The sequence below is a fragment of the Pyrus communis genome, chromosome 3 (genome assembly GCF_041283825.1).
Source record: "Pyrus communis isolate YQ-2024b chromosome 3, ASM4128382v1, whole genome shotgun sequence".
Classification (NCBI taxonomy): Eukaryota; Viridiplantae; Streptophyta; class Magnoliopsida; order Rosales; family Rosaceae; genus Pyrus; species Pyrus communis.
In genome coordinates this window covers 26,680,052-26,688,969 of record NC_142567.1, presented here as the reverse complement: position 1 = coordinate 26,688,969, position 8,918 = coordinate 26,680,052, and the positions used below count along the sequence as shown (strand labels likewise).

The 8,918-nt window shown below is 38.2% G+C and overlaps 1 long non-coding RNA gene across 1 annotated transcript; it reads right to left on the bottom strand.

Annotated features, from left to right (window-relative positions):
- Positions 1 to 840: 840 nt before the first annotated feature.
- Positions 841 to 5,948, bottom strand: LOC148698240 (uncharacterized). Its single transcript, XR_015961012.1, has 2 exons — positions 3,910 to 5,948; positions 841 to 1,785 (listed from the first exon to the last, which is right to left on the bottom strand). It is a non-coding gene; the product is annotated as an uncharacterized LOC148698240 (long non-coding RNA).
- Positions 5,949 to 8,918: the final 2,970 nt, after the last annotated feature.

Genomic DNA, 8,918 nt, shown 5'->3' with positions numbered 1-8,918 from the left:
TCACCAAAAGGGAAGGCTTGGACACTCGGGCTAATGGGTCTATAAAAGCAGCAAGGGATGCGAGCAAAAGACTCTCTCTCAACATACTCAACTCTGAACTCAACAGCAAAACCAGATAGCTTTAGTTTGTTCACTTACCTTTTTCAGTTGTAGGTCCACTATAGAAAGCTCTCTTTTGTCAGTTTTTAGAAGCTCTGCTACATTTTCCCTTTGTTGTAGTATGAAATCCCTCTAGTAAACCTTGTTTATATTTTATTTTCCAAGACTTTTGTCTCTGTAAAATATAAGAAGAAGTGGCTACAAGAAGATGAACCTTGCCAGCCAAGGTTGTAATCTTGTCTTTATATAAAGTAAATTTGTCATTTATGCATCTTTAATTAAATCCTATGTCATTTTCAACTACTTTAGTTCAAGTTTTATCCATGATTAATCTTGCCAAACTAACCACTCTTGCTTCCTTATTGTTAACCTAAACTAATAACTAAGCAACTAACTTGAATGACCTTGAATCCCTTTATAAACATATGGTATTATAAATAAAAGTCCTTTATCAAAAGGCAAGAAAAGAACTTAGTACAGACTTAACCCATCTGTAAATAATCCTTATGAACCATGGAGTTTAAGTGACTTATGGCACAAGTAAACAATTAATCCAATAACAAAGAAGACTATCTGTTAAACAAAGAGAATAGTGGCATGCCGGCTTGGACTTATATTAGTTTTGATTATGAGCCTCAAGGCCTAACAAAGACCCCACAAAGATATCATTCAAACTAATGACAAACGTATTTTGCAAAAAACCAAGCACCAAACCTGAACAGAAACAAACTCCACTGGTTCCTGTGCAATCGAAAACACAAGAAAATAGACAGCATTAATCAGTTTACTCCATCTCTTCTTCTGGAGTTACTGTTAGCTATTGAGAATCATTCCCTTGTGCCGTTGGGTTTCCACTTCAAACCCACCGATCAAGAGCTCATCGGCCACTTCCTCTACAACTTTTTGGAGAACATACCGCTATTGCCACCACACAACACCTTATACATGAGTGCAACTTCTTCGACAACAAATCAGAACCCTCGGAGATTTGGGAAGCCTATGGAGGAACTCAACTTGCTGACGATCAACCGGCCTTGCATTTCTTCTCCGAGCTCAAGAGGCTAAACCCTAAGGGTACCAACATCGATCGCAAGATGGGATGTGGAGGTAGTTGGACTGGAAAAGCAGTCACCGTACGGGTTGAGGGTACAGTCGATGGAAGGCCTACCGATATCGGACAAAAAAGAACATTTCGGTACGAGAATGAAGGTCCGGAGGACCACGAGAGGTGGCTGTTAGATGAATATAGTCATTTTGCTGGTCTAGGAATAACAACAGTAATTTAATTTACGATTTTAATGTTGCACTTTGTCAGTTGAGGAAGAAGGATGGGTCCAGAATTAACAAAAGAAAGTGTTCGACTTCATCATCATCAGAGGATCAAGTGCCGAATTCAAAGAAGCAGCGCAACACAAAGAAAAAGATGAAAAAAGAAGATGATCAAGTGGTATCAAAAGGTTCATCATCACAAAATATCAATGTGATCAGTGCCGTTGAAGAGGAGGCACCACAAGGCAGTTCTTTCTTAGGTAGTGAGATTGTAGTCGCGATTGAGATCAATAAGTTCACCGATGGGGATGATGTTGCTTACAATTATGATCTCTCTGATGAAACATTCACTGTTGATGAATTATTGTCTATGCCAGAAGCTTCCCGGATCGTTGTTGGTGAAGCAGTAGAAAGCAACTGTTGTGCCTTGGCCCGTTCGTTAGTGCGGAACCGAGATTCAGATTACAACCTCACCAAAATCACACACAGTTGAACAAAATAAAATACAAGAAATAAAGACACAGAGAAATTTACGAGGTTCGGCAAAAACCTGCCTACGTCCTCGGAGAGATATTGCTCTTCACTATGAGAAAAACAGTACAAGTTACACATGAGTTAAATCGACATAACCCAATCCCATATCCCTTGTACACCCACTCACAGAATTTTCCCAAGAGCCTTACTCTACCCCAAGAGTTCTTTCACAAGAGATCTTTCACTCTAGCTCTCTTGATTTCTCTCACCTATGCCCATGGTAGAGCCAAATGCTCACACCATCTCTTTTGGATGCTTTCCTTCTCTTCCATCCGTTGCCCATGGTTTCCAAATGCTCTTTTTATGCTTTTCTTAATCCAAGCCTTCTCCCACAAAACATGGCTTTGAAAAAGCCACAAAACATGGCTTTGAAAAAAGCCACAAAACATTGCTTTGAAAAAGCCACAAAACATGGCTTTGAAAAAAGCCACAAAACATGGCACTAATTTGGCCATTATCCAACAATCTCCACCTTGGCCAAATTGTACCAAAGTCCATTGGCCTTACGTACCAGCATGCACACTCTGAATCAACCTCATTGGTCCTGTTCCGATTCAATTACTGCCAATGCATGTGCAGCTGCTGCAAGCTAAAAATCACCATTTAGCTTCAAACAGGATCTCAACACATCCTCGTCTCCTCCAGCAGGTTTTCCTCCTCTTCATTGTCTGCAACCTGGAAACTCGTCAGTGCACCCATTTCCAGCAACACCCGTCGAGCCAGACAAACATTCCTCACACTTCCTCCTACCTCATGACCTTCTCATCACCTGTGAATCCCATAGCTCCACCTGCTGCAAAACCCCTGCAACACTTGAGACTAAACATCACCAGGAGAAGTGTTGCTTCGAGTACCTAGAGGGCATACTCAAAGTCTTCCACCACAAACTTGCTAACCCGGCCTTGCACCCGTAGCACTGTGGACCCTTGCCTCCGGAACTGGATCCGAACCTGCTGTCTCTCTCAGATCCTCTTTCCAATTTTCTTCCACGATTTCAACCTTGAATAGCTTAAGCAGTCTTGTGCCCACCATCATCCATGGTCTCTTGTGTGTATCATTCCACACCAAAGAAGCTTGCACCTGCTCCAAACTTACTGTTTCTTTCCTTGCAGTAAAGTTTCACAAGGTTCTCGTACAAATCTGAAAGTGAGGTAAGAAGAAAGAGGCCTTTGTCTTCTTCCTCAACATCAACTTTCGCAGTTGATCCAAGCATCCCTAAACACGGCTTCCATTTCTTCAGGCTTCCATTACTCTCCTTTACCAAGAGCAAAACCGCCTCTCCCTTTAAACTGCTAAACTGAAAATTCCATGGTGAACAACAAATCTGGACCTCCAACGAACCAAAGCCCCCAATGATGCTTTGATACCAATTGTTGTGCCTTGGCCCGTTCGTTAGTGCGGAACCGAGATTCAGATTACAACCTCACCAAAATTACACACAGTTGAACAAAATAAAATACAAGAAATAAAGACACAGAGAAATTTACGAGGTTCGGCAAAAACCTGCCTACATCCTCGGAGAGATATTGCTCTTCACTATGAGAAAAGCAGTACAAGTTACACATGAGTTAAATCGACATAACCCAATCCCATATCCCTTGTACACCCACTCACAGAATTTTCCCAAGAGCCTCACTCTACCCCAAGAGTTCTTTCACAAGAGATCTTTCACTCTAGCTCTCTTGATTTCTCTCACCTATGCCCATGGTAGAGCCAAATGCTCACACCATCTCTTTTGGATGCTTTCCTTCTCTTCCATCCGTTGCCCATGGTTTCCAAATGCTCTTTTTATGCTTTTCTTAATCCAAGCCTTCTCCCACAAAACATGGCTTTGAAAAAAGCCACAAAACATGGCTTTGAAAAAAGCCACAAAACATGGCTTTGAAAAAAGCCACAAAACATGGCTTTGAAAAAAGCCACAAAACATTGCTTTGAAAAAGCCACAAAACATGGCTTTGAAAAAAGCCACAAAACATGGCACTAATTTGGCCATTATCCAACAGCAACCTTTGAGTCCAAATATGTTAAGAGGATTTAATCCCTGAAACCCAAGAACTGCCTCTGCCAGCAGCTTCTGTAGTTGCTGCAGATGGAGCCGTAGTAGAGAAAGCTTGGGATCCAAGTTCGTTGGACGAATATTGGCTTGTTGGATCTTGAAACCCAACAAGACCCTTTTCCGACTATATCTGGTCTGTTACCTTATTTAGAGGAAGCTTGCAATCCAAGTACCATTGAGAATGTGGGCGACCAATCCTTATTCGACATGAACCATTGGAATAACTCGTTTATGGATGATCAGTTCATGCCACCATATCATACAAGTTCAGCATAATTTTCACTTTCTGCAAAACTTGTTCCTGAAGACTTATACCACAATTTTGATCGGCTTTAATTTCTTTTATTAGTACTTTTCGTTTCTTCAATTGTCAATGAACTGATTTTGTTTGTTCGGTCAGTTCTCTTAAGTTGTCGTTGCTTTGCTTTACATGTTCACAATTTCCTTTTAATTTGCAAGTTCTTGTTGGCTACTTAATTAATTTGCAGCAAATCAATCATTTTAACCATCAATTGAATCCAAGTGAGGTGCTAATTGTACTGAATTCTTTCAAGCCCTGGAACACAAAACAGAAGAAAAACAACACATACTAAAATTGGAAACACCGCCATCGTCAAATTTCAGAATTCTACATAAGTAAAACAGATGAAACGTCAGATACAATAAACAAGATGTGATTTGAGTGGCAAATGGGTTAAAAAAATTTATTTCAGTGAAGCCTGTAAGATTTAAACATATTTGACACTTGTTTTCGTACAATGTGCCATCAGGCAAATATGACAACGATTTCTCTAAATTATTTGACCAAACAATAGGAGCAATCATACGCATGTTTGCTTCTCCTTTGTAGTCAAGTCGATAAACACTTCTACATAGCGGAGCTGGAGTTGTAAGTATATTACCTCAGCTCCACGTAAGAGGCTTGAGACAGCTTCTGCGGGGCAACTGATCATTATCTGCAGCTTTAGTTGCTAATGGATCCCTTTGTCCCAGTTCAACACGTACCTTCATCAGCAGATTTACGCTTCTACACCGCTGATGTGATGAAACTAAATTGCTTTGTACAAGCATCATCTTACTTCTTGATTGCATCCATATACATTGTTAATTATCTTTCCAGTATCATTCTTCTAATCAACTGATGGATTATAAACTATAAAATCTGATCATGTTTCTTCCTGTAAGGTACCGTCATTCAAAGCATCATCATCATACTACTTTTAATTGTACCGCTCGTGCTTATTTACAAAACGGTCATCAGATGGTGCTGGAAGGAAGCTCTATGGAGCAAACTTTGCCCTCTATTCTGGCAGGTGTGGACGACCAGCAGATAACATTCTATTAGTCCGTAGCAACAAAAGCATGTGTGCAGGGTCCAATTTCCCATCAACGTTCTCATCCGTCATGATGCTCCTCATGTTTTAGGTGTAGTTCTCAAGTGAGTGATTTCTTGGCATCCAACTTGGTCTTAACCCCCTCACCTTCAACTTTGTACCTCTCTGCCTCCTGTACAATCTCGATCTCATCCTCTTTCCTTTCTCAACCAGAGTTTGTCAATGGTTGTTTGAAAAACAAAAGAAACCAGAAATTTCTCAATCTCCTGTACCTCCAACTTTTCATATTGTGGAATTGTAAGAATAGATTTGAAGTTCAAATTTCCTATAGTATCTAAAAGGAAAAAAAAAAAAAAAAAAAAAAAAAAAACCAACCATCAATAGAAACTTGATAACGGGTGCAAAGCGATATTCTGAACTACTCTACTTACAATCAAAGCGTACAATAAGTGGCTATGTATCATACTGTTGGAAGCATTAGCTAATTTTAGAGGGAACGAAAAGAAATGAAGAAACCTGGAGAGCAACACGTTAGTTGTGAAATCAAAGATTTCCCATGGACGCTTTGCCATCGTGCTTTCACATTCAACACCTTGGATTCGCATTGAATCTGCGTCAAATGACATATAGGAGTCATGAAAGATACAATTACAAAGCAGCATTGATAGGAGCATATTCATGCGACTTAAATGGCTTGTTCTCGTACATTTACGTTATGTTTTCTTTAGTTATTTTAGTTCTTTATGCTTCTTTTGTGTGTTTTCAGGTTCTAAGGGCTTAGGGAGCAAGAAAGTGCATTTTGAGGCCATTTGGAGCATTTTTGGGCATGGATTGGATAGCTTATCCATGGAGCCAAAGTTTGGACGAATTTGAAGGCCTTATTTTCACTTTGGACATAAAACAAAGGGCCTAGCCCATTCTCTCTTATTCTATCCCTTATAGCCATGCAAAGAACCATCCATTCCATCAAAAACAATCCATCAATTCACATGCAAAACCACCATTAACATACATGCACCCAAACAAAGCCAACCTAGCTAACCCTACATGCATTATTTATTAGCATCTTTACAAGACATTATCATTGCATAACATTCCACTTCCACCTCTTTCCAACCTAATTCACATGCATATCAACCCTACATACATTAATTAGTCATTCTTTTCATATTACACTCAAATGCATTCACATGCATTTCAAGAAGCAAAACAACATTGTGCCGTGAGCTTCCCTTGCATTTTCAGCTTTCCTCCTTGCATTCACATGCATAACCAACCTAGTGTCACTCCCATTCATTCCCTTTAATTATTTAGCCATTATCATACATTTATTCTCCCATAAACAACCCAACAATGCCGTGAGTTCCCACTCCCATTTCCAGCTTTCCATAACTTTTCCTAGTTGTTTTATTACATACATTCCCCCTTCATTATTCCAAACACATGCACCCATAATCATTCATCCCCTCCTAGCTGCAATATTCCCTCTTTTGTTCCCCCATTTCACCTATAAATAAGCATCCAACACTCCTCAAAATTCATTCACTCTTCCATACACATTTTCAGTTACAAACACTTCCATTTTCTGTGCAGTTTTTCTCCTTCATTGCAGCCACTATCCAACCACTTCCCATCCCTCCAAAACACTTCACATAATCCCCAAAGCTCACCTTAGACCTTGTGCTACAACAACGAGGAAGAAAAGAGTGCCTAAACGTTCATACAATTCAAGTTTGAGTTGTTGGAATGTTTAGGTGTTTCTTTGATTTCAAAGTTTAAATTCAATTCTCTTTGTTTTGTATGAGGAACTAAACCCCCCTTTAGCTAGGGGGGGATTCGAAATATATGTTTATGCTTGCATTTTGATTTGATTACTTTTAATTACGTTTCATAAGTTGTGAATTCAATTTGTTTAACTATTTGATTGATATCCTATTTATGTATGTTTATTGAGAATGAACGCTTAATTTTCATGCATGAATATGACGCTAGAATATAAGTGAGTTTCACCTAATCGTTATGAACTTATATTCACAAGTAGTGGAGGTTGCTTATAAACAATCGCGTTAAACGAATTCTTGGCATAAGTTTCATGCAATCATAGTAACGAATGCCTCGTCAACACTTATAGTTTTCATGATGCTTAATGATTCTTGCTTGTTTCTCTATTATGCAATTCATGAAGGGAACTTGTGAGGAATGCTTTGGGTTGTCGTATGCAATCATCCAATTCATTAACTTAAGGAAAACTTGACGGTTAATTTAAGCGGACCTAATTAACCCGGGGTGTTGAGAATTAATGATTTGTTGAAATGCAATTGGAAATCGTTTTATTATGCAAGTATAACATATGTGGAGAAGAACCCCTTAGCTAGCCATACCATCCATTCATTTCCGTCAATTTCATATTTACAATTTGTTTTCTTTACAATCTATCCATTTTAGTTTAAATTCGTCCAAAATCAATCCCCCCATATTTCGTTTAAAGTCTTAGTCTTAATCTTTCTTATTTTTAATTTTGAATTCTTCGAGTTTAGTATAGCATTTTAGTTTGTGTTTTTAAAAGCATTTTGAGTCTTTTGATTTGTTTTAGTGTTTTAAAGTTTAGTTTTACATTCTTTGAGTCTAGTTTAGTGTTTTATATTATGTTTTTACGTTTTTAAGTCAAATCCAAGTGATTAACAATCCCTCCTAATCCCCGGTCCAGAACGATCCCTACTTATACTTATACTACAATTGTCAAAAAGAGGGTTTAATTTGAGTGTCAAGTAATTCTCGGCACCAAGCATCAGGAGATAAGTCGTAGCAGTAATCTAAGAAGAAACTAATCCCTAGCACAAGAGAAGAATAAGCAGCATCAGGAGATCCAATTTTGCTAACCAAAGGTGTAGATTTTTTAATATTTAATTATTAAAAATATATTTAATTATTTTTAATCCAATTAGATTATTGAGTGGAACACGTGTCGGGTCACGTCAGCATTTAACAAAGAAATTAACAGAAAAATTGACAGAGGTCTGACATTAGCACAAATTCGTAAGATGAGGTATAACATTGTCAATTTTAAAAGATGAGGCATGAAAGTGTCGTGACACTAATAGTTGAGGTAGTTTTTTGTACTTTACACTATATACTATATATTTCTTAGTTTCTATCCACATATTCTTACATATTACTGGTTGCAATAATTCATCGAATTTACGATATTACTGGTTGCAATAATGCTCTCAAAAGTTTCTATCCACAGTGTCTATCCACATATTCTTATGATATTACTGGTTGCAATAATGCTCTCAAAAGTTTTGCGCTTTTAACTGCTTGCAATAATTCGTTGAATTTACGATTTTGGGGGACGGGGGGGAGGCGAATCCAACTTAAAATGTATATGTCAAGTCTCATTCACTTTCACCAATAGTGAAACTTTTTTAAGTAGCACAATGCACGTCATGTTTGTCTACAAACGATGAGTGGGGAATCCAACTTATAATGTATATGTCAAGTACCATTCACTTTCACCAATAATGAAACTTTTTAAGTAGCACAATGCACTATCATGTTTGTCTACAAATTTTTATATTTTAATTAAGCAAATATTTCACCAAAAGAGAAAGATTTAAGTACGTAGT